Genomic DNA, 26,086 nt, shown 5'->3' on the forward strand with positions numbered 1-26,086 from the left:
GCCTTCACAACATCCTCTGGCAAAGAGTTCCACAGGTTGACTGTGCGTTATGTGAAGATCCAGGCAAGAAGTTTTCATTGACCATTATGAACATAGCAAATGCCTCACCAATGGATGCTGACTCAGTAGCTCATTAGAAATAAATCTCTTACTTACCCATTCCACATTGCGTACCCAGGTACTCTCCTGTTCATCCTAATACATGAAAGTCTATTACAGCCCGAGCACCTGAGGGAGATGCAATATCTTCCACTCTTCTCTCACAACCAGTTGCTGCCCGCCCTTAATTATCCCACTATTTTGGAGTGTATATAGGTAAATGAATGAGTAATGACAGGAGTTAGCCTGAGCTGGCAAGAAGGACCTCCCATGAGATCCAAATGCATGACAGGTGGGAACAGCCTCCTCAATGAGTACTGTGCGAGAGGACGGCTTCAGTATTGGAGCGGCTCTTTGACAGGTGTGTGTGAACTAGTGAGGGTTTGCACTGCCATGGTAGGGCCAAGGAGGGTTGTGTCCTATAGGGAGTGTACTCGGTGTACACTCGGTGTACACAGGTGTAATCGGTATTTTCCTGTGGTTGTGGACAGAGCCATCCTTACCCATACACAAAGCACGCAGCTCGTAGGGCACCAGGAAATTTGGGGCACCAATTTCCTGGTGCCCTGCGCAGCTGCGTGCTGCTCCAGTCCCTGCTCCGCCTCTTCCCCAGGGGCCCCAGCCCAGGTCCGCCTCCGCCCCGCCCCTGGTCCACCCTGCCCCGCCTCTTCCCTGCCTCTTCCTGCCCCCACTCCACCCCTTCCCCAAAGCCTCCACCCCACCTCTTCCCGCCCCTGCTCCGCCCCGCCCCCACCCCTGCTGTGCCCAGCCCTGCCCCCACGCCCGAGGGGTGCAGCAGGGCTGTGCCTGCGCTCACCAGTGGCGGGAAGTGCAGTGACCTGGACCCAGCCGGTGAGTGCTGGGGAGTGGTTCCCCCCTGTTCCCCAAGCCAGCTCCGCTCCCCCCGGGGAGGCCTGGGGCCAGCCCCCCCCCCCCCACTACACATGGAGGCCTGCCCCCCCCATGGTGGGGTAGCCTAGGGCCCTAGAATAGCTAGGGGCAGCCCTGGTTGCGGATCTCGCGAGATATCTCGATAGACTTATGTGTCGTGCTGGGGAGGAGCTGATGGTCATGGTACATGTAGGTACCAGTGACATAGGGAAGGATAGGAGAGAGGTCCTGGAGGCCAAATTTAGGCTGCTAGTTAAGAGATTGAAGTCCAGGACCTCCATGGTGGCATTCTCTGAAATGCTTCCAGTTCCACACGCAGGGCCAGTTAGATGGGCAGAACTGCAGGGTCTCAATGCATGGATGAGACAATGGTGTAGGGAGGAGGGGTTTGATTTATTAGGAACTGGGGAAACTTTTGGGAAAGGGGAAGCCTATACAAGAAGGATCAGCTCCACCTAAACCAAAATGGAACCAGATTGCTGGCACTTAAAATTAAAAAGGTCACAGAGCAGTTTTTAAACTAAGGGCTGGGGGCAAGCTGACAGGTACGGAGGAGCACATGGTTTGGACAGAGACACCTGTTAGGAGAGGATCTATTAATGGAGATTCTCTGTGTCCTAGTAAGGAGGAAAGGATGGAAGATGATAAAATATGGGTAGGATCTGATGAGAAACAGTCAAATGAAAAGGAGTCCCATTCAATTACATCGTGTAATGGCAGACAGCTAAAAAGTGACAAGCTTTAATGGTGCTTATATACAAATGCTACAAGTCGAAATAATAAGATGGGTGAGCTAGAATGTCTTGTATTAAATGAGGATATTGATATAATAGGCTTCACAGAAACTTGTGTAATGAGGATAATCAGTGGGACACAGTAATACCAGGGTACAAAATACATTAGAAGGACAGAACAGATCATGCTGATGTGGGAGTATCACTATAGTGAAAGAAAGTGTAGAATCAAATGAAGTAAAATCTTAAATGAACCAAACTGTACCACAGAATCTCTATGGATAGTAATTCCATGCTCTGATAATAAGAATACAGCAGTAGGGATATATTACCGACCACCTGACCAGGATCGTGATAGTGACTGTGAAATGCTCAGGGAGTTTAGAGAGGCTATTAAAATAAAAAACTCAATAATAATGGGAGATTTCAACTATCCCCATATTGACTGGGTACACGTCACCTCAGGACGGGATGCAGAGAAAAAGTTTCTTGACACCTTAAATGACTGCTTCCTGGAGCAGCTAGTCCCGGAACCCACCGGAGGAGAGGCAATTCTTGATTTAGTCCTAAGTGGGGCACAGGATCTGGTCCAAGAGGTGCATATAGCTGGACCGCTTGGTAATAGTGACCATAAAATAATTAAATTTAACATCCCTGTGGTGGGGAAAACACCACAGCAGCCCAACACTGTAGCATTTAATTTCAGGAAGGGGGACTACACAAAAATGAGGAAGTTAGTTAAACAGAAATAAAAAGGTACAGCGCCAAAAGTGAAATCCCTGCAAGCTACATGAAAACTTTTAAAAGATACCATAATAGAGGCTGAACTTAAATGTATACCCCAAATTAAAAAACATAGAAAACCAAAAAAGTGCCACTGTGGCTATACAACAAATAAAAGAAGCAGTGAGAGGCAAAAAGTCATCCTTTAAAAAGTAGAAGTTAGGTCCTAGTGAGGAAAATAGGAGCATAAACTCTGGCAAATAGGTAGTAGTTGAAAGCAGCTATCAAATCCCCCCTCATTCTTCTCTTCTGCAGACTAAATACTCCCAGTTCCCTCAGCCTCTCCTCATAAATCATGTGCTCCAGACTCCTAATCGTTTTCTTTGCCCTCTGCTGGACTCTTTCCAATTTTTCCACATCCTTGTAGTGTGGGGCCCAAAGCTGGACACATTACTCCAGAGGAGGCCTCACCAGTGCTGAATAGAAGGGAATGATCAAGTCCCTCGATCTGCTGGCAATGCTCCTACTTATACAGCCCAAAATGCTGTTAGCCTTCTTGGCAATAAGGGCACACTCTTGACTCATATCCAGCTTCTCATCCACTGTAACCCATAGGTCCTTTTCTGCAGAACTGCTGCCTAGCCACTCGGTCCCTAGTCTGTAGCAGTGCATGAGAGTCTTCCGTCCTAAGTGCAGGACTCTGCACTTGTCCTTGTTGAACCTCATCAGATTTCTTTTGGCCCAATCTTCTAATTTGTCTAGGTCGCTCTGTATCCTATCCTTACCCTCCAGCATATCTACCACTCCTCCCAGTTTAGTGTCATCTGCATACTTGCTGAGGATGCAATCCACACCATCCTCCAGATCATTAATGAAGATATTGAACAAAACTGGCCCGAGGACCGACCCTTGGGACACTCTGCTTGATACCGGCTGCCAACTAGACATGGAGCCATTGATCACTACCCGTTGAGCCTGATGATCAAGCCAGCTTTCTATCCACCTTATAATCCATTCATCCAGCCCACACTTCTTTAACTTGCTGGCAAGAATACTGTGGGAGACCGTATCAAAAGCTTTGCTAATGTCAAGGAATAACACGTCCACTGCTTTCCCCTCATCCACAGAGCCAGTTATCTCATCATAGATGGCAATTAGGTTAGTCAGGCATGACTTGCCCTTGGTGAATCCATGCTGACTGTTCTTGATCACTTTCCTCTCTTCTAAGTGCTTCAAAATTGATTCCTTGAGGACCTGCTCCATGATTTTTCCAGGGACTGAGGTGAGGCTGACTCGCCTGTAGTTCCCCGGATCCTCCTTCTTCCCTTTTTTAAAGATGGGCACTACATTAGCTTTTTTCCAGTCATCTGGGATCTCCCCCGATTGCCATGAGTTTTCAAAGATAATGGCCAATGGCTCTGTAATCACACCTGCCAACTCCAAAGAAATCTACTAGAATTCTTTGAGGGGTCAAGAAGCATGTGGACAAGGGGGATCCAGTGGATATATTATACTTAGATTTTCAGAAAGCCTTTGACAAGGTCCCTCACCAAAGGCTCTTAAGCAAAGTAAGCTGTCATGGGATAAGAGGGAAGGTCTTCTCATGAATTGGTAACTGGTTAAAAGATAGGAAACAAAGGGTAGGAATAAAAAGGGGTAAATAGTGAGGTGGCAAAATTTGCAGATGATACAAAACTACTCAAGATAGTTAAGTCCCATGCAGACTGCGAGGAGCTACAAAAGGATCTCACAAACATAGGTGACTGGGCAACAAAATGGCAGATGAAATTCAATGTTGATAAATGCAAAAGTAATGCACATTGGAAAACATAATCCCAACTTTACATATAAAATGATAGGGTCTACATTAGCTGTTACCTCTCAAGAAAGAGACCTTGGAATCGTTATGGATAGTTCTCTGAAAACATCCACTCAGTGTGCAGCGGCAGTCAAAAACGTGAACAGAATGTTGGGAATCATTAAGAAAGGGGTAGATAATAAGACAGAAAATATCATATTGCCTCTATATACATCCATGGTACACCCACATCTTGAATAGTGCGTGCAGATGTGGTCGCCCCATCTCAAAAAAGATATATTGGAACTGGAAAAGGTTCAGAAAAGGGCAACAAAAATGATTAGGGGTATGGAACAGCTGCCATACGAGGAGAGATTAATAAAACTGGAACTTTTCAGCTTGGAAAAGAGATGACTGAGGTGGGATATGACTGAGGTCTATAAAATCATGACTGGTGTGGAGAAAATGAATAAGGAGGTGTTATTTACTCCTTCTCCTAACACAAGAACTAGGGCTCACCAAATGAAATTAATAGGCAGCAGGTTTAAAACAAACAAAAGGAAGTATTTTTTCACACAATGCACAGTCAGTCTGTGGAACTCTTTGCCAGAGGATGTTGTGAAGGCCAAGACTATAACAGGGTTCAAAAAGGAACTAGATAAGCTGTTAGCCAGGATGGGCAGGGAATAAGTACTGAAGGCAATACTTATTCTCTGTTTGCCAGAAACTGGGAAAGGGCGACAGGGGATGGATCACTTGATGATTACCTGTTCTGTTCGTTCCCTCTGGGGCACCTGGCATTGGCCACTGTTGGAAGACAGGATACTGGGCTAGAAGGACCTTTGGTCTGACCCAGTATGGCCGTTCTTATGTTCTTACGATTATAGAAAGTCAAAAGTCTGTTTTTGGTAGGGTTTCTGGTATGTTGTAGCTAGCATAGATTAGAGGTGAGTTTTATGACCATTAGATCATCTAGTCTGACTTGCTGTATAACACAGGACATATAATTTCATTCACTTACTCCTGTACTGCCCAACAACTTGTGTTTGACTAATGCATATCTTTCAGAAAGGCATCCAGTCTTGATTTGAAGACTTCAGGGGATGGAGAAACCACTGTGTACTGTTATGATAGGTATGGAAGACATCAAAACTGTATGTATTTATATCATTATTGAGCGAGAATTTGCCTTCAGTACTTATTCACATGTATTCATCACACAGGAGGTGATGGAGGGATGGTGGTGTCTGTGGGGGCTCTACATAGTTGTAAAGTGGCCTTAACATTTCTATTTTCCACGGGAGCTGAATAGCATCAAGATGTTGCTACAGAAGGAGAATGTGTGCTGCTGAAGGGGCCTGGAACCTAGCCCATTTCCTTGGGTCTTTCTGGTTGTATTGGTACCTCAGTGGAGTGTACAGGAATGAGCAATCCTGGTCTAGTGTTATAAAGGGCCTCATTCTCCTTTCCCTTATGCTGTTGCAGTTATATTAGGGTTTGTTTACAGGGGATACTCAGGAAAGTTTATCTGAATTAACTAAAGGTGTGAATTTAAAGTGGATTAGTTAAACTGCATTAAATCCCTGTGTGGATACTGTCATTCAGAATTAAAGTAGCCTTAATTCGGTTTAGTTTAATTCACTTCCAAGGTGTAAAACTGGATGATAATGAGGCGCACCCAATAGGAATTGCAGTACTGGGTCAGGCCCATGGTCCATCCTGTCTCCTACAGTGTCCAGCACCAGCAGCTTCAGAGAAAGCGCTGTTTGCTTCATTTTTTTTTTCATGCTGGTAAACATTGTTTACAAATGTAGGCAGCTTGGATGTGAGCGTAACTACTCTTCCTCAGGACAGTGCTGGGTTCCCTAGCCTCTCCCTTCTGCGTGTCATGGTTGAGGTGAATTGGGTAAGTGACCTCTCCACACATCACATACCATTTGGTATGCTCATAAACACACCCTCCCACACTCACCCCTACGCAATGCAACTCTTAGAGCAGCAGAACAAACAGAACAGGACAGGTATTTAACATGACTGTGCATTGTCATGTGCTAATTGTGTTCCTTTCTGACAAACTGATAAAGGAGTCCAGGATCCACCCCAGCACCAGCTGTTTGTTTTTCATCATTGGCTGACATATTATTTATACAGAAAGACTTGTGGCACCTTAGAGACTAACCAATTTATTTGAGCATAAGCTTTCGTGAGCTACAGCTCACTTCATCAGATGTCCGATGAAGTGAGCTGTAGCTCACGAAAGCTTATGCTCAAATAAATTGGTTAGTCTCTAAGGTGCCACAAGTACTCCTTTTCTTTTTGCGAATACAGACTAACACGGCTGTTACTCTGAAACCTGTATTTATACAGAGTGTCTTATAATTTCAGATTAAAAGGATCATTTATTTCACACTATGAACCTTTTCTTGTTGCTCACTGAAATGTTTTGGTATGAGTATCACCTCGTGGGTTCATATTTTCTTCATGTGTGTGATGGAGAAATCAGCCCTCCAAAGCTCACACTGACTGGGACCAAACAAACTCCTATTTGAAGAGATGGGTCAGATGAATGAGTCATTTAACCACACACACTGTTGATCCCCCGTTAGGTTACTCTTTGGTGTCCATTTGTATTGCAGAATAATTATAGATCCTGCAGTGTGTGTGATAAATAGAAGAAGGCACCTTGAGCCGAGAACGTGTGCATAAATGTAAACCAGATATGGGATTAGCTATTGATTGAATAGGAGGCTTTTGGATCTTCAAAGTCCTCCTGTAGCCACATCCATAATTTCCAAATGCTAGGGTGGGCAGAAGTGATAGTTGCAAAGATCTGATAGGAATCAGGAGATCCGTAGGTCGTGAACCATGTCTTGTGACCTCAAGGCAGATTATTTATTGTACTGTGTTTTATTTGGGACTTCCTTTGAAAAACACTGTATTGCCATCTCTCATGATTTTATCATTAGTCTCATGGTATTTGATCTCTTTTCTTAAAGCCTCATCTCCTGGAGTCATGTTATTTCACGAGACTCTCGGCTTTTATTTTTTAATGTAAGTTTTTGGCCACCATGGGTGTGGAGAAAAGCTTGAAAATGTGACTCCCTAAATGGCACAAAAACCAGAAGGCAAATAAAAAAAATTCTATATATTTTTAAATGGCATGTTTTTTAAGCCAATCTCATAAATTTTTGTGGCCTGACTCATGAATTTTGAATGCCGGGGCTTGGCAGTAGCATTGCAGCTACTGTAGCACTTGGAAGCATGCCTGCTAACAAGCTTTTGCCCATGAGTGTCAGTGAAGCCCATGCTCCACAACACTCATTGGCTGCCTTTTTCCCAATGAGTGTGCACAAAAAGGTCCTTGTACTTCTCAATATGCACATCGTAAATTGCTATAGGACCACTCTGCCTGAGAGAGACAACCTGTTGCTTTCTGTGTTCCTTTACAATAATTGGAAATGGCAGGACTGAAGCTCCTGGCAGCCCCCCAACAGAAGCTCAAGAGTATTGTAGCCGCTTCTCCATTGAAGATCCATATGTGTAGAATCTTCTCTTCACTGATAAATAGTGCATATTTATGGCATCTGGAGCTGGGCTCCGGCTGTGAGGTTTGAAGCTGCATCTGGCTCTGAATTTCCCCACTGGTCAGGGCTTTTCAGGTCCATGTCTAGTGACATCTTGCGGAAGAAGCCTCTGTACTTTTTTGTTACTATTGAGCTTTATCTGGGTGGGTGGTTATTTTATTAATAGATAGTGGAAGCTGGGTTATTTGTTGTTTTGCTAGGTTCGGACAATGAGGCCTTTTAAAAATGTTTGTCAGGTTTTTAGTTACATTTTGTGGGCTGCCCTGTGGCCTTTGTGCATAATACAAAAATATGGAGTTCTAAGAATTCCTCATTTTAATTCATTCTCACCTCTGACACCTTTAAATGGCTCCGGAGGTTGCAACTGAAATACATGAGATGCTTCACAGCTGGGGGGCTTTTTCTAGAGTGGACAGAGACTCACCTTGCTCTCCTAACTCACTTTGATGCATCTGAGAAGTTCCCCCAACTCTTGACCTTCTCCTCAGCTTTACAGGAAACCACTACAGCTTCTGTAGACCACCATTCCTGTTGACAATGCAGCATAGTTCTGCCTCAGGACCAGCCCTGGCCTAAAGTGTGGTTCTGCTCTGAAAAATGAGCACGGAAATAACATCCTGGGATTTCATGTTTATTGTCTCAGAGACTCCAGTGCCAATGTGCTTTTTTCCCTGTGATGGCCAGCCCTGCAAATTCAACCTGGAATCTGGGAGTCAAGCTGGGTCTTTATGTTTTGCACATCTTCATCCGTAGTAAAGATCCTACTTCTGTAGAGCAAATTCTACGCTCAGTTGCAGCTGTGCAACCCCACTGTCTCTCTTATCTTCATAGGCTCTGCTAGGCTAGCAGGAATGAAGGACCAGTAACAATTTCACTGAGTCATGGAAGATGGCAGATGTGGCTCTGCCTGCACATGGGGAGTTGGGTACGAAAGTGCCACGTTTTCACAACTAACCTGAGGAATCCCCTCCAATTAAGCCAGGGGATTCCACGGCCTGATGGAAAGCCCACTGAAGACAATGGGAATCTTTCTACTGATTTCAGTGGGCTTTGGATCAGTCTTGCAGAGCAGTACAAAGCAGCTGGAGCAGGGCTGAGGAACTGGGCCCACATCTCTTAAGAAACTAAGTATTGCTGGATTTAGCGGTGACTGTGTAAAACAGGTTTCTCTATATTTTAACATAGGATTTTGGTCTTGAATTCTATTACGTTCATTCAATAATGTAGTGTTACAGCCTTATCTTGCCTTAGGATTAAAATGTGGTTTTTTTGGTTTTCATTTTTTATGATAAAAGTGCGTAAATAAAGAAAAAAAGAAAGCAACACAGAAAACATATTATCCTCTTCTAAGAATACTACCTAGCTATTATACAGCGCTTTCCGTCAGTAGATCTCAAAGTGCTTTACAAAGGGGTCAGTAGCATTATCCCCATTTTGCAGATGGGGAAACAGAGGCTCTGAGAGGTAAAGTGACTTGCTCAAGGTCACCCAACAGGCCAAGTTGATCACTGTGGGTGCTTCACTGATACCAGTGGTGAAGTGGAGTGGGAACAGCCCAGAATGCCACTCTGGTGCTATTTTAGAAGGTTGCCAAAGTAGCAGCCCACACACACTGCACGGAGGACGCCATTTTGCAGAGGACGATGCTCCACCCCGGCCATTCTGGTAGCCTTGAGATGTAGGACTATCCCACTGCTGATATCCATGTGCGCTGGGTGGGGATGGTGCATGCTCATGCATGTCTTTAAGAACACAGGATTTTTCCAAAAGCTGCAAGCAGGGTCATTCTTCCCTGAGCAGCACTTTACCGTTGGCGATGTTGGAATGTCAGTAGTGAATCTGGGGGACCCAGCCTGCCCCTTGCTCCCCTGGCTCATGAAGCTGTATGCTGGCCACCTCGACCACACCAGAGACAGATTGAACTACTGGGTCAGCAGGGGCAGGATGAAGGATCACTGACGGTGTTTACTGACTAAATTAGATCTCAGTGAGAGGCATTTATTTCTTCAGTAGGTGAGAGATCCCTAGATATATTGCTTATAAAATGCCTTTGGGAATCCTGCATGGAGTGGTTTAAAAAAAAAAGAGGATAAACTAACTAAAACTAAACTCCATATTCCTCAAATGAAAAGTGGGTAAACTCTGTTTACCCTTGACTATCCTACTGCTTGGAATAAAAGACATTATTAGAGTGTTTAGGAATCTTCTGTATTGGTTCAGTTGTGCCTTGCTTGGATCTGAGGGTCACTCCCACCCAGAAGACTAATGGAGTCGGAACGCAGATGGCAGCTTTGGGGTTTCATTCTCAGTGGCTAATGGGGTTCTCCCTGCACTACACCCACAAAGCCAATTTATCCAAATATTCCTAAAAGAACAGCCAAGCACCCAGTTCTGCAATTGATAGGGCACATTTTCAGCAGTCAGCCCATGCTTATCAGTTGCAACAGTGCAGCCCATGTCATTAGGACACAGGGAATGTGTTTGTCCATACATGTTTGTGAGAAGTATTGAGTGTTCCTGGTAATTGCTTTGAAATGTATTGCAGCATAATTTTTTCATTAACTTTAATATGCATCACCTGTCGCTTTCACCCGTCTGTCTCGCTTATCTCCTCAAACAAGTGTATCAACAGCTGGATAGCAGGGCAGGGGCATGTTTGCATATTAACCCTGAAATGTCTCTTAAAGGAATGATGCACCACAAGATAATCAGAATATTTTACCTAGCCACACGCCTGAGAATACTCTTAGATTTGGAAGTACTTGCAATATGGATGGTGATGATGAGAGTAATTAATAAGAATAATATAACAGTTCAAGCAAATTCTCTTAATCCTGGCTATTCAGGGAGTGTAGTCTAATGGTTAGAGCGGGGGACTGTGAGTCAAATAAAATGTTGATTCTAGGTTTGTTTTTGGGTGTGGGTGTGGGTGTGTTTGTTTTTGTTTTGCCAGGCCTAGGCAAGGAGGACAATTTTTATTGGTCCTCTCAGTCCCTGCTCACTCACACAAGAAACATTCACTAACCATCTTGTTGGACCTGATATTTTTGTGCAGTAGACAGTGTGATAGACTAGGCCTTGGCTTTAGACGTAAACAAAGTTGTGCATGAATACCCCATTTGCTGACATTCTGTGGTGCGACGAGTGGGTTGATGCAAAGTAATCAGTGCATTGCATAGCTTTGCCCCGGACTCCCTATGACCTTGAGCACCCTTGCAGAAGCTCAACTTAACGATCAGTGAAATGGGAATGGCATTCTTACTTGGCTCATGTAGGTGCTGTGAGGATTAAATAAATTAAAGCCCATGAACCTTTTTTAGATCCTCAGACGAAAGGCACTATAGCAATGCAAATTAGTATTACTGGCAAGCACTGCAGGCTCTTTATCGTATGTGCGAATACTACGATAGCTGGTAACAGACATGAATAATATATTTGCCACTCAAATTAATAATTACAGATACACCATGAGATCTGAAAACACTTTTCTTCTTTACATTTTAAATACTGTGTTGCATTATGCCCTTCGTATCATGCACACTATATGCTAATAACAACTTAGCATCTCTATTATTATGGTATTTAATATTAATGTAGTGGTAGGGCCCAGAGGCACCATCATTGATGGGAGGATTTCAAAGGTGAGCATTATTATTCCATTTTACAGATGGGAAGACAGAGGCACAGAGAGGTTATGGGATTTGCGTGCAAGTCTGTGGCAGGGCCCAGCATAGAACTCAAGTGTACAGACTCTCAGCCTCTTTCTCTAAGCACTGGAAAATACTGCCTCTTCAAAACCACTGAACACCCATTTGAACGTTAACGCTGCATCACAATCGATTCACAAGCAAGAGTTTTGCCAGGCAACGTTTTTCTCCCCGTTCCCCCCCCTCCCTGCACGGGCAAGGTGCAGCGGGACTTCAGAGAGGTTCTCAAATTAAAGTGAGTAACCACCTAAGAAAGCAACTCTTGGCTATGTCTAGCATTCATAGAAGAAGATCACTCACTGGGAATGTGGGACTCCATTCAGAAGGCTGATTATTGGAAATCATAGATCCTTGGGTCCTTTTGTACATCCACAGGACCTACACATCCATTATCAATATATTCCTCAGGCCAGTGAGTAACAACTACAGACAAAAGTAAAGGATGGGCGGCTGTGAACAAAATGTACCCGAATTTCTTTCTCAACAGAACGTAGCTCTTCTTAAGTTATAGTTTCTTCTAAGACCATAACTCTGTTCATTGTGGGGCTGGTAATAGGGGCGTCCGTTATTTGAACAGTCAAGTAATTTTTATAGTGTCTCTCAATATAAAACTGTCTGATGGCAAGGCAGTCTTCTTCCTTTTCCATAAAAAGAACGGGAGTACTTGTGGCACCTTAGAGACTAACAAATTTATTTGAGCATTAGCTTTCGTGAGCTACAGCTCATTTCATCGGATGTAGCTCACGAAAGCTTATGCTCAAATAAATTTGTTAGTCTTTAAGGTGCCACAAGTACTCCTTTTCTTTTTGCAGATACAGACTAACACAGCTGCTACTCTGAAACCTTCCTTTTCCATTATATCCTTGAAAAATAGCATGGAAGTGCAGGGAAAGAGCTGCCCAATTTACCCATAGAAAGGAAAGAAGGTATCCAGAGAAGTCTTCAAAGGGAAGGGCAGAGTCTAACACATCTTACTGCACATAACTCAGAACAGGGCCAGTTCTAATGTGTTCGTGCCTTGGGCAAATAATTGCCATAGATGGAGAACCTGCTTTGTTGACTCCCACATCCCTAAGTAAACAAGATAGGTTCTCCATCAGATCCCATCTGTGAGTCCCACCCATCTCTTTCACTTGCCCCTTGCAACTTCCTGCTGTCCCAGTTTCCTTTGCAATGCCTTAGCCTCCCCACCTCTTTTCTCTAGGCTTAGGACATGTTCTTCTGATGACGGTCAGCCTCGTCCAGTAGCTTGCACTCTGGAGATAGGCTCCCATAGCAAGGGTCTTTTGCTCTGGTAGGTTGTTCCAAATGAAACTCTGCCCTGACTTACTTGTCTTTAAGCATAGTGCCCTGAGCAGTTGCCTGTGTGATCTGTGCCTAAAGCACAATGACTGAGCATGGAGTTCTGGCCCCCTGGTGCAACAGTCATGTTTAAATATTGTGTGTCAGTCAGTTTATACCAGTGTGCATGCTCCTAGAGAGTCAGTGCATATTTTAAACATAACACTGCTGACCAAATCATCTGCAAAAGAACTAATATTTCCATTCACACTCAAAGCCAAAGCTGCAAATCATCCCAGAATCCATGGCTGTTATCAGGTTTGGACTCTTAAGGTGTGACTGATCCTGAAGTAGATATGGCTTTATGTTGCTTGTTTAGGTTGCTACAGTGGCTCCAGTTTCCTTGCTACAAAGTAGAACTGTTGATTAATCGCCATTAAGTCACGTGATTAACTAAAAAAAAAATTAATCGTGATTTATCGCAGTTTTAATCGCACTGTTAAACATTAATGGAATACCAATTGAAATTTATTAAATATTTTGGATGTTTTTCAACATTTTCAAATATATTTATTTCAATTACAACACAGAATGAAAAGTGTACAGTGCTCACTTCATATTTATTTTTATTATAAATATTTGCACTGTAAAAATAAAAGAAATAGTATTTTTCAATTCACTTAATACAAGTACTGTAGTGCAGTCTCTTTATCATGAAAGTTGAATTTGCAAATGTAGAGTTATAACAGTACAAAAAATAATGGCATTCAAAAATAAAATGATGTAAAACTTTAGAGCCTACAAGTCCACTCAGTCCTACTTCTTGTTCAGCCAATCGGTAAGAGAAACAAGTTTGGTTACAATTTGAAGGAGATACTGCTGCCTGCTTCTTATTTACAATGTCACCTGAAAGTGAGAACAGACGTTTGCATGGCACTTTTGTAGCCGGCATTGCAAGGTAATTGCATGCCAGATATGCCAAACATTCATATGCGCCTTCATGCTTTGGCCACCATTCCAGAAGATATGCTTCCATGCTGATGATGCTTGTTAAAAAAATAATGCGTTAATTAAATTTCTGACTGAACTCCTTGGGAGAGCATAGTATGTCTCCTGCTCTGTGTTTTACCTACATTCTACCATATATTTCATGTAGTAGTCTCAGATGATGACCCAGCATGTTGTTCATTTTAAGAACACTTTCACTGCAGATTTGAGAAAACGTAAAGAAGGTACCAATGTGAAATTTCTAAAGATAGCTATAGCACTTGACCCAAGGTTTAAGAATCTGAAGTGTCTTCCAAAATCTGAGAGGGACAGGGTGTAGAGCATGCTTTCAAAAGTCTTAAAAGAGCAACACTCCAATGCGGAAACTACAGAACCCGAACCACCAAAAAAGAAAGTCAACCTTCTGCTGGTGGCATCTGACGCAAATAATGAAAGTGAACATGCATCAGTCTGCACTGCTTTGGATCGTTATCGAGCAGAACCCGTCATTAGCATGGACGCATGTCCCCTGGAGTGGTGGTTGAAGCATGAAGGGACATATGAATCTGTAGCGCATCTGCCACATAAATATCTTGCAACGCCAGCTACAACAGTGTCATGCGAACACCTGTTCTCATTTTCAGATGACATTGTAAACAAGAAGTGGGCAGCATTATCTCCTGCAAATGTAACCAGCCTTGTTTGTCTGAGCTATTGGCTGAACAAGAAGTAGGACTGAGTGGACTTGTAGGCTCTAAAATTTTATATCATTTTATTTTTGAATGCAGTTATTTTTTGTACAAAACTCTACATTTGTAAGTTCAACTTTCATGATAAAGAGACTGCACTACAGTACTTGTATTAAGTGAATTGAAAAATACTATTTCTTTTATTTTTACAGTGCAAATATTTATAATAAAAATAAATATAAAGTGAGCACTGTACACTTTGTAGTGTGTTGTAATTGAAAGAAATATATATGAAAATGGGGAAAACATCCAAAAATATTTATATAAATTGTATTCTATTAATGTTTAACAATGCGATTAAAACTGCGATTAATCATGATTGATTTTTTTAATCGCTTGACAGCCCTACTAAAAAGTAATTCAGATGTATTCATCAATTATGCCTAAAAGCAGTAACATGAAGTGAATGGAGTATATCAAAATGAAATATAATGACAGTGCCTGTGGACATTATGCATCGATGTAAAATAACCACAATGCTACAAAAAGCTTTTATTCCAATGCTCTGGTTACTTTGCATCAACTCACCTATGCACCAGAGAAAGTCAGCAAATGGGGTATTCACGTGCAGCTTTGTTTATGTATAAAACCAAGGTCTAGTCTACCATCGGCAAAGAATCCTAAAAGCAGAATTGGAAAAGCGGCTAAGAATTTTGGGCTATTACAGAAATGTGCAGGGCTGGGTAGTGGGGGTGGGGTGGGGGTGGGGGTGGGAATTGTTAAAGTAAAACAGAGAGGAAATCAGAAGACTAATGCTGATAATTAGAGAGACAAGATGGCTGAAACAATATATTTTATTGGACCAACTTTTGTTGGTGAGAGAGACAAAGCTGTCGAGCTTACGCAGACCTGAAGAAGAGCTGTGTGTGTCTCGAAAGCTTGTTCTTCTCACCGACAGAAGGTGGTCCAACAAAAGCTATGACCTCACCCACTTGTCTCTCTAATATCCTGAGACCAACATGGCTACAACAACAGTGCATACAATGCTGCCAATTGTTACTTTTATTACAGTAGCATGTAGTGACTTCATCTGAGTTCAGGATCCCATTGTGCCAGATTGTAAAGGAACAACCCTGTACTGAAGAACTTACTGTCTAAATAGCCAAGCAAGAGAAGGTATTATTATCCCATTTTACAGATGTGAAACTGTCACCCAAAGAGCTAAGTGACTTACCCAAGGTCACACTGGGTGTCTGTGTAGATCCTGAGTCCCAGTCCAGTGCATTAGGCACAAAATCGTTTTTCTTTGCCTAAAACCCAGCTAGCCTAGCACTGTAGTAAGTTTAGATAACTAGGCCAGACTTTTTTCAGTGACAGTTTATTAAGTAAGCACACAGGATTTTCAATATTTATATTAATATCTTAGGGAATTAGTTTGCCTTTGCCCCGCTCCCCCAGCAAACCTGTCTACCTCGCCAGCAGATTTTGTCCACTGGCTCATTGAGTTACAGAGAGGGTCAGTGAGTGACTGTTAGCCCTCCATGTAAGTACACAGAGCTTTCATTTGCATGCCTTTCTGGGGTTTGTGTTCAGATGTCAAACATTTTCCTTAGCATGTTGGTCATTACTTCCCCAGTAGTGTACAACTGCACTTGCATTGCAGCAGCATGTTGCATCTTACCTCCCTGGCAGTGAACAATCACAACTGCATTTTTCAGATTAAAATGTATTCATTATCCTTTCTCTAGAAAGGTACAAGCTTTTCATTTTTCTCCTAATTTGTTTCCAGTCATATTAGAGTGCTGACCCATTTCCAAGACTCTTTGATCTTTTTCATAGGATCATGCACGGAGTGACTGAGTAAACATCCCTCAGAGACTTAAGTTCATTAGAATCTTAATAACACTCTTACCCATGGAAGCCTTAATAGGTATCCAGGCTGATTAGGCCATCCAGAATAATCCCTTGTGGACACAACACTAATATTACAAATATAATGGTGAGCCAGGGATCTTCATTGGAGGTCACATGTTAAGGGAAGATGCCTGCAAGAAAGATCCTCCTAATTTGCATGGTGTAGTTAGCTTCCTGAAAGTGGTGTCTTTTCAGGACTACACAGGAAGAGCAAGGTATGCTACTATGCCCTGGTCTACACTAGGACTTTAAGTCGAATTTAGCAGCGTTAAATCGATGTAAACCTGCACCCGTCCACATGATGAAGCCCTTTATTTCAACTTAAAGGGCTCTTAAAATCGATTTCCTTATTCCACCCCTGACAAGTGGATTAGCGCTTAAATCGGCCTTGCCAGGTCGAATTTGGGGTACTGTGGACACAATTCGATGGTATTGGCCTCTGGGAGCTATCCCAGAGTGCTCCATTGTGACCGCTCTGGACAGCACTCTCAACTCAGATGCACTGGCCAGGTAGACAGGAAAAGAACCGCGAACTTTTGAATCTCATTTCCTGTTTGGCCAGCGTGGCAAGCTGCAGGTGACCATGCAGAGCTCATCAGCAGAGGTGACCATGCTGGAGTCCTAGAATAGCAAAAGAGCTCCAGCATGGACTGAACGGGAGGTACGGGATCTGATCGCTGTATGGGGAGAGGAATCCGTGCTATCAGAACTCCGTTCCAGTTTTTGAAATGCCAAAACCTTTGTCAAAATCTCCCAGGGCATGAAGGACAGAGGCCACAACAGGGACCCGAAGCAGTGCCGCAGGAAACTTAAGGAGCTGAGGCAAGTTACCAAAAAACCAGAGAGGCGAACGGCCGCTCCGGGTCAGAGCCCCAAACATGCCGCTTCTATGATGAGCTGCATGCCATTTTAGGGTGTTCAGCCACCACTACCCCAGCCGTGTTGTTTGACTCCTTCAATGGAGATGGAGGCAACACGGAAGCAGGTTTTGGGGACGAAGAAGAAGATTATGATGATGAGGTTGTAGATAGCTCACAGCAAGCAAGCAGAGAAACCGGTTTTCCCGACAGCCTGGAACTGTTTCTCACCCTGGACCTGGAGCCAGTACCCCCCAAACCCACCCAAGGCTGCCTCCTGGACCTGGCAGGCGGAGAAGGGACCTCCGGTGAGTGTACCTTTTAAAATACTATACATGGTTTAAAAGCAAGCATGTGAAAGGATTAATTTGCCCTGGCATTCGCGGCTCTCCTGGATGTACTCCCAAAGCCTTTGCAAAAGCTTTCTGGGGAGGGCAGCCTTATTGCGTCCTTCATGGTAGGACACTTTACCACTCCAGGCCAGTGACACGTACTCGGGAATCATTGTACAACAAAGCATTGCAGTGTATGTTTGCTGGCGTTCAAACAACATCCGTTCTTTATCTCTCTGCGTTATCCTCAGGAGAGTGAGATATCATTCATGGTCACCTGGTTGGAATAGGGTGCTTTTCTTCAGGGGACACTCAGAGGTGCCCGTTCCTGCTGGGCTGTTTGCCTGTGGCTGAACAGAAATGTTCCCCGCTGTTAGCCACGGGGAGGGGGGAGGGTTGAAGGGGTAGCCACACGGTGGGGGGAGGCAAAATGCGACCTTGTAACGAAAGCACATGTGCTATGTATGTAATGTTAACAGCAAGGTTTACCCTGAAAGAGTGTAGCCACTGTTTTATAAAATGTGTCTTTTTAAATACCACTGTCCCTTTTTTTTTCTCCACCAGCTGCATGTGTTTCAATGATTACAGGATCTTCTCCTTCCCAGAGGCTAGCACAGATAAGAAGGTGAAAAAAACACACTTGTGATGAAATGTTCTCTGAGCTCATGCTGTCCTCCCACACTGACAGAGCGCAGACGAATGCGTGGAGGCAAATAATGTCAGAGTGCAGGAAAGCACAAAATGACCGGGAGGAGAGGTGGCAGGCTGAAGAGAGTAAGTGGCGGACTGAAGACAGGGCTGAAGCTCACATGTGGCGGCAGCATGATGAGAGGAGGCAGGATTCAATGCTGAGGCTGCTGGAGGATCAAACCAGTATGCTCCAGTGTATGGTTGAGCTGCAGCAAAGGCAGCTGGAGCACAGACTGCCACTATAGCCCCTGTGTAACCAACCGCCCTCCTCCCCAAGTTCCATAGCCTCCACACCCAGACGCCCAAGAACGCGGTGGGGGGGCCTCCGGCCAACCAGCCACTCCACCACAGAGGATTGCCCAAAAAACAGAAGGCTGGCATTCAATAAATTTTAAAGTTGTAAACTTTTGAAGTGTTGTGTGGCATTTTCCTTCCCTCCTCCACCAGCCCTCCTGGGCTACCTTGGTAGTCATCCCCCTATTTGTGTGATGAATGAATAAAGAATGCATGAATGTGAAGCAACAATGACTTTATTGCCTCTGCAAGCGGTGATCGAAGGGAGGAGGGGAGGGTGGTTAGCTTACAGAGAAGTAGAGTGAACCAAGGTGCGGGGGGTTTCATCAAGGAGAAACAAACAGAACTTTCACACTGTAGCCTGGCCAGTCATGAAACTGGTTTTCAAAGCTTCTCTGATGTGTACCGTGCCCTCCTGTGCTCTTCTAACTGCCCTGGTGTCTGGCTGCGCGTAACCAGCAGCCAGGCGATTTGCCTCAACCTCCCACCCCGCCATAAATGTCTCCCCCTTACTCTCACAGATATTGTGGAGCGCACAGCAAGCAGTAATAACAGTGGGAATATTGGTTTCGCTGAGGTCTAAGCGAGTCACTAAACTGCGCCAGCGCGCCTTTAAACGTCCAAATGCACATTCTACCACCATTCTGCACTTGCTCAGCCTGTAGTTGAACAGCTCCTGACTACTGTCCAGGCTGCCTGTGTACGGCTTCATGAGCCATGGCATTAAGGGGTAGGCTGGGTCCCCAAGGATAACTATAGGCATTTCAACATCCCCAACAGTTATTTTCTGGTCTGGGAATAAAGTCCCTTCCTGCAGCTTTTGAAACAGACCAGAGTTCCTGAAGATGCGAGCGTCATGTACCTTTCCCAGCCATCCCATTGATGTTGGTGAAATGTCTCTTGTGATCCACCAGAGCTTGCAGCACTATTGAAAAGTATCCCTTGCGGTTTATGTACTCGTCGGCTTGGTGCTCCGGTGCCAAGATAGGGATATGGGTTCCGTCTATGGCCCCACCACAGTTAGGGAATCCCATTGCAGCAAAGCCATCTACTATGACCTGCACATTTCCCAGGGTCACTACCCTTGATATCAGCAGATCTTTGATTGCGTGGGCCACTTGCATCACAGCAGCCCCCACAGTAGATTTGCCCACTCCAAATTGATTCCCAACTGACAGGTAGCTGTCCGGCATTGCAAGCTTCCACAGGGCTATCGCCACTCACTTCTCAACTGTGAGGGCTGCTCTCATCTTGGTATTCATGCGCTTCAGGGCAGGGGAAAGCAAGTCACAAAGTTCCATGAAAGTGCCCTTACGCATGCGAAAGTTTCGCAGCCACTGGGAATCGTCCCAGACGTGCAACACTGTGCGGTCCCACCAGTCTGTGCTTGTTTCCCGAGCCCAGAATCGATGTTCCACAGCATGAACCTGCCCCATTGGCACCATGATGCATGCATTGGCATGGCCCATGCTTTCAGAGAAATCTGTGTCCATGTCCTGATCACTCACGTGACCGCGCTGATGTCGCCTCCTCACCCGGTATCGCTCTGCCAGGTTCTGGTGCTGCATATACTGCTGGATAATGCGTGTCGTGTTTAATGTGCTCCTAATTGCCAAAGTGAGCTGAGCGGCCTCCATGCTTGCCTTGGTATGGCGTCCGCACAGAAAAAAGGCACGGAACGATTGTCTGCCGTTGCTCTGATGGAGGGAGGGGCGACTGACGACATGGCTTACGGGGTTGGCTTACAGGGAATTAAAATCAACAAAGGGGGTGGCTTTACATCAATGAGTATTTCAGGCAGGACTTCACGGAGGGTTCCAATAAGAAATGGTACACCTAAGTAATTGTTCTTATTGGAACAAGCAGGTTGGTCTGGCCTCTGATTGATACATGGCTAGATTTACCTCACTGCACCTTCTCTGTGAGTGACTGCAATGTGACTTAGAGGAATGAGTCCCCTAGACGGGGGAAAGGGGGAAGCAAATGAGTACAAAACAAATCTGGTCTATTTCTTGTTTTGATCCACTCCATCTATCTTTTACATCTTTGGCTGGCAGAAGGACTGCAAGGCATCCTCATCTCTTGTCTGCCTGGCAGAAGATGGTACAGTAGGACTGCTAGCAATCCGTATCGCCTGCCTGCTCACCATAAGATGGTTCAATAGGACTGACTGCAGGACTAAAGAGAATGACCTGGTCAAGTCACTCCAAATTTAGTCCCTGAGCCCATGTCTGCCCAGGTGCTCCTGGCCGATGTGGCCAGGAGCACCTCGGACATGACGATGACAGCTACCAGTCCTATTGTACCGTCTGCTGCCACAAGGCAATGGGTTGCTGCTGCTGTGTAGCAATGCAGTACCACGTCTGCCAGCACCCAGGAGACATACGGTGACGGTTACCTGAGCGGGCTCCATGCTTGCCATGGTATGGCGTCTGCACAGGTAACTCAAGAAAAAAGGCGCGAAATGATTGTCTGCTGCAGCTTTCACGGAGGGAGGGAGGGAAGGGGGGCCTGACGATATGTACCCAGAGCCACCCGCGACAATGTTTTAGCCCCATCAGGCATTGGGATCTCAACCCAGAATTCCAATGGGCAGTGGAGACTGCGGGAACTGTGGGATAGCTACCCACAGTGCAACACTCCGGAAGTTGACGCTTGCCTCGGTACTGTGAAAGCACTCCGCCGAGTTAATGCACTTAGAGCATTTTCTGTGGGGACACACACACTCGAATATATAAAACCGATTTCTAAAAGACCGACTTCTATAAATTCGATCTAATTTCATAGTGTAGACATACCCTATGTGGTCTTTCAATCACAGTGGAAAGCTGAGGTTTGAGGGTGAGTTGAGTCTGTTGTAGTAATTTAGATGGAATGTATGCACTAAAGGTGTTAACGTAACCCAGGCATTGGCCAACATTCAACAGTTTTAAACGAGGTTGGGGGTTTGGTAAACCAAGACTTCAGACTCTTTAGAACCTTGGCAAACACACTATTAAAAATCCTTTTAATCTTTTATTAAAGATACAGAAAAGGGAAAACAGTTAAAGCATTTGAAATGTAAAGCATTAAATGAGGCTTTTACATTCATTTGTAAAGGATGCCTTTTTGCCTCTGACCACATCTTGAACTTTGTTGTTTAGCCCCGGTGGCACTTTTTTGGTCCTCTTACTATGTTTTTTAAATTTGCGGTATACATTTAAGTTCAGCCTGTATTATGGCATCTTTGAAAAGTTTCCATGCAGCTTGCTGGCATTTCACTTTTGGGACTGTACCTTTTAATTTCTGTTTAGCTAGCTTCCTTATTTTTGTGTAGTTCCCCTTTCTGAAGTTAAAGGCTACTGTGGTGGGCTTCTTTGGTATGTGCCCCCCCCACCCCAGGGATGTTAAATTTAATTATAGTATGGTCACTATTACCAAGCAGTGCAGCTATATTGATCTCTTGGACCAGATCCTATGCTCCATTTAGGACTAAATCAAAAATTGCCTCTCCTCCTGTGGGTTCCGTGACTAGTTGCTCCAAGAAGCAGTCATTTATGGTATCAAGAAACTTTAGCTCTGCATCCCGTCCTTAGGTGACATGTACCCAGTCAATATGGGGATAGTTGAAATCTCCCATTATTATTGAGTTTTCTATTTCTACAGCCTCTCTAATCTCCCTGAGCATTTCACAGTCACCATCACCACCCTGGTCAGGTGGTCAGTAGTATGTCATTGGTACCTACATGTATCCATTACCACTGACTCCTCCCCAGTACTACACATAGGCCTATCTAGATGTCTCGAGAGATCTGCAACCTTTGGACCTGGCAGGCAAGTCACCATGCGGTTCTCTCGGTCATCACAAACCCAGCTATCTTTATTTCTAATGTTGAATCCCGCATTACTTTTACCTATCTCCTCCTAATAACTGGGATTCCCTTCCCTGGAGAGGTATCCGCAAGATGAGAGGATTCCATGACATCATCTGGAGGGAGGGTCCCATCTGTGGGATCATTACCTCCACTCCACTTTGATGTTTTCCTTCCCTGAGACTTTCATCCTCCTTAACAGCACAGAGGCTGTCAGGCTGGGGGTGGGACAGGACCCTTCTACTGTGTCCTGGAAAGTCTCATCTATGTATCTCTCTGTCTCTCCTCCAGTTCAGCCACTGTGGTCTCCAGAGCCCCTGTTCAGTCTCTGAGGACCATGAGCTCCTTGCACCAAATTCACTCACATGCCACCTATCCATAGGGCAGGTAATCATGCATGCTGCATTCAGTGCAATAAACTGGATAGTGCCCACTCTGTTGCTGGACTTCTCCCTGTATTGTCTTTACTGCTGCAGCTTTCTTTGTTGTTGGGTTTAGTTTTTTTGTTTTGCTTTGTTATTTGTATCGTGTGTGTGTGTGTGTGTGTGTATTTACTGCCTTAATTTTTTAGAGAATGTTAATCAGGGATATCTAGCTCTCCTCCTCTTGTTCTAAAAACTCCCTCGCAAAACAGCTGATTGCAGGCATGGGCTTGGTATTAAGGTGTTTTGTAGAAACTTAGCTACAAATGTCTTCACTTTTAAATACTTGTTTACATAACTGCAGCTTCTTATAATGCTGTGAATTAATAGATCTTTATTTTACCGCTTTAATGGTATTAGAGTTATTGTCATCTTCATTCTTTTACCTTAGAATTTCCTAAAGGGTGCTTTTTAAAAATGTACTTGCAGAGGCTACATGGGAACTGAAAGCTTGTCTAGGTATGGCGCTAGAGCTTTTAACTAGAACTGCGTGAATAATTCACACAACATTTATTTAAAGTATTCAGTATGTTTTTCTGCTCATGGAATGTCCATGAGCACATCAGGATTTTCCTTAAAGTATTTGTTGTTTGAACTCGCTAGGTATCTATTTGTCACTTTCCCCCCGCTCTGTGGATCTTGTATGTTTCTTGAACAGGAGATATTGGTCTTGCAGAACTGATAATCTCTTTTGAGTGTGTCTTTGAACTATAGTCATAAACACAGCAGAGCTTTCAAAGTACGCAAGACCAACCCTGTAAAAGTCACGAGGGGCCCACTGTGCTCAGTATCAAAATTATAACTTTTAGACGTTTTCAGATCCATAGGCAACATGTTGATTTCCTAAATTTCATAGCCAATGCCTGCAGACCTTGTAAACTCCATGTTTACTTCAATGGCATTTACAAGGACTGTTGAATGGGCCTGTGCATATTGTAAGGAATACACTCCCCTGCCTTATACAGCCCACTGCCGACACTAAATGCTTTATCATTGCAAGTGCCTGTATTTCTTGAGTGGCGGCCATTTGGCTCCCAGATTTCCCATATTGTGTCACGTGTCGGTCTGTAAAACGTATACATTGCTTCAGCCAGAGCTATAGCTGATGCATTTTACAAATATGCAGAATATACCGGAACTCATGGAGTTTGTAACCTCCCTGAATGAAAGCTATTCTTTTGTGGATTATGGCGACTACTCTGGGTGTGTCTAGGAAAGTTTAAAGTTCTTTGAACCAAACTCTTAAATCCCATTGATGACATCTTTAGAAAGTGTAATCTCCTTGAAACAAAATTATGGAGATTCCAATTGTGCAGAAACTCATAAGAGTGTCTCATATCCTTAAATCAAAGCTATGGGAGTTGCTTCTACTTAGATCAGGGCTGAATTTCAGGTCATATTTTTGTTGAATGGGCAATTCCTCCACGCTAACAAAGGATACTGTTTTAGCTGCATTGGACCTTATCCAATAAGCACAGAAGACAATGAAAAGACTAAAGAAAAGACCCTTAGTGCTTTTGGAACATTTGGCCCTATCTGTCTGGGTATTGAATCTGATCATTTATTGCAGCATCAGAATAGTGTGTGTTGCTGAACGTTGTATTATTATTTACTAGGACTCTTAGTTAAAAATAGAGTCTTTTGTGATACTTTGATTACTAGCACATTGTGACAAATCTGCTTTGCGGCCTCAATTATCATTGCTATACTAATAGTCTTTACAGAATCTACATAAAGTGAATAGCATGCTGAATGTGATGTCCTGGTGAATGTACTGTTGGATAACATGGCAGAATAATTATGGCCCTTTGAGGATCTGGGCCATAAATTCCCCCAATGGGAGTTAGGCCCAGATCCTCAAAGGTATTTAGATGCCTATGTCCCTGTTTTTCTGTTTCATATATGAAACACAATGCTACCAGTATAGGGGTACATCTATAGATGCAGGGAGAACCATGGGTATTATAAACAACAACGTTTGCTACTTAGAGCTTTTTATTTATAGATCACTAAGTATTAGCTCTTTACAAAGGTGGGTAAGTATCATTATCACCCTTTAAAAGATGGGAAAGCTGAAGAAAGGAGAAGTTAATTAAGTCCTTTGCCCAAGAAAGTACAGCAACTCAGGCAGACCTGATAATAGAGCCCAACTCCCTGTAATAACAAGAAGTCATGCCAAGGGTAGGTGCACTGCAGCTACCCAGAAACCCTCATTGTAATGTTCCTGTAATTATGATGTCCACCACCCCTCATGGCCACAGGTTGCTCTGCTTTCCCCTTCTTCACAGAGCACCAAAGATCCTTGCAGGAGCGACAGAAAGTCCCTGAAAGTGGGGGCCACTGGTGCCCAAACCATGCCCCCCCTTTACCTCTAAGGCCCCACCCCACCCCTTCCCCCCGAGGCACTGCCCTCACGTCACCCCTTCTCCCCAAGCCCCCGAGGCCCCGCACCCCTCTTGCTGCTCTCCGCCTCCTCTGCCCCTGTCACTCACCCTTAAGGCAGGTACAAAGTGGGAGGGACATGGCCCCCTCACCTCCCTTGTTCCAGTGCCCCTGTCTCCTTGTATTAGGGGCCAACCAACATGTCCACATTCTCCACCGTATGTGACGCAGCAGGGCTTCTCCCCAGCTTAACAAGCACTCACTGCCATCCCTAGTCTCCTTTAAACAAGCTTACTTATCCAAACATAAGAACATGAACAGACAAAAAGAGTTCCTCAGCTCATCCTTTGTCCTAGGGTTTCCAGACCTCTCCTCCCAGGGGTCTCTGGTAATCCTGCTTCTAGCAGCTTCCCCGTCCCAGCCAGCTCTGTTCCCCTTTTGGAACACCAGCCCCAGGGCTGCCTCCCTGAGCACCTTGTCCCCTGTTTCAGGGACCCACCACCGGCACGAGCTCCACTCCACAGCACTGTGTGGCTCTGGTCAGAGGCATCAAGCAAGCCTTTAGTTAGCCAATAACTCATGTTGTGTGGGACATGGGAGACGTGTGTTCTATATTATTTGCCCTTTCAATAAACTTGTTGTTCTCCTCCAATGCGTAGGTGCATTTGTCATACCCTTTTCCATCTAGCTGCTCTTGCATCACTTCCCCCTGCAGCTGCTGTTACCCTAGTAACTCTGTTGTGTGTGCAGTGTTGGGTGCTTCTCTCTTCTATGCTCTTTCTGGAAAGTTACTGGTCTAGCCTATGGCCACAGCTTGGCAACATCCTTGTGCCTCTTGCTCTGCAACCGGC

The 26,086-nt window shown here is 44.4% G+C and overlaps 1 protein-coding gene across 2 annotated transcripts in view; it reads left to right on the forward strand.

Annotated features, from left to right (window-relative positions):
* LOC140909666 (uncharacterized) overlaps window positions 1-26,086 on the forward strand; it is a 62,522-nt gene that overhangs the window by 11,312 nt on the left and 25,124 nt on the right. Inside the window, exon 2 of one of the 2 annotated variants that reach the window (XM_073339496.2) lies at window positions 5,314-5,379. The exons of the other annotated variant lie outside the window; for it this stretch is intronic. The gene's annotated coding sequence lies outside the window, so the exon portion shown is untranslated. The remainder of the gene's footprint in view (window positions 1-5,313; window positions 5,380-26,086) is intronic. 2 annotated transcript variants of the gene reach the window in all.

Source organism: Lepidochelys kempii, chromosome 3 (genome assembly GCF_965140285.1).
Source record: "Lepidochelys kempii isolate rLepKem1 chromosome 3, rLepKem1.hap1, whole genome shotgun sequence".
Taxonomy (NCBI): Eukaryota; Metazoa; Chordata; order Testudines; family Cheloniidae; genus Lepidochelys; species Lepidochelys kempii.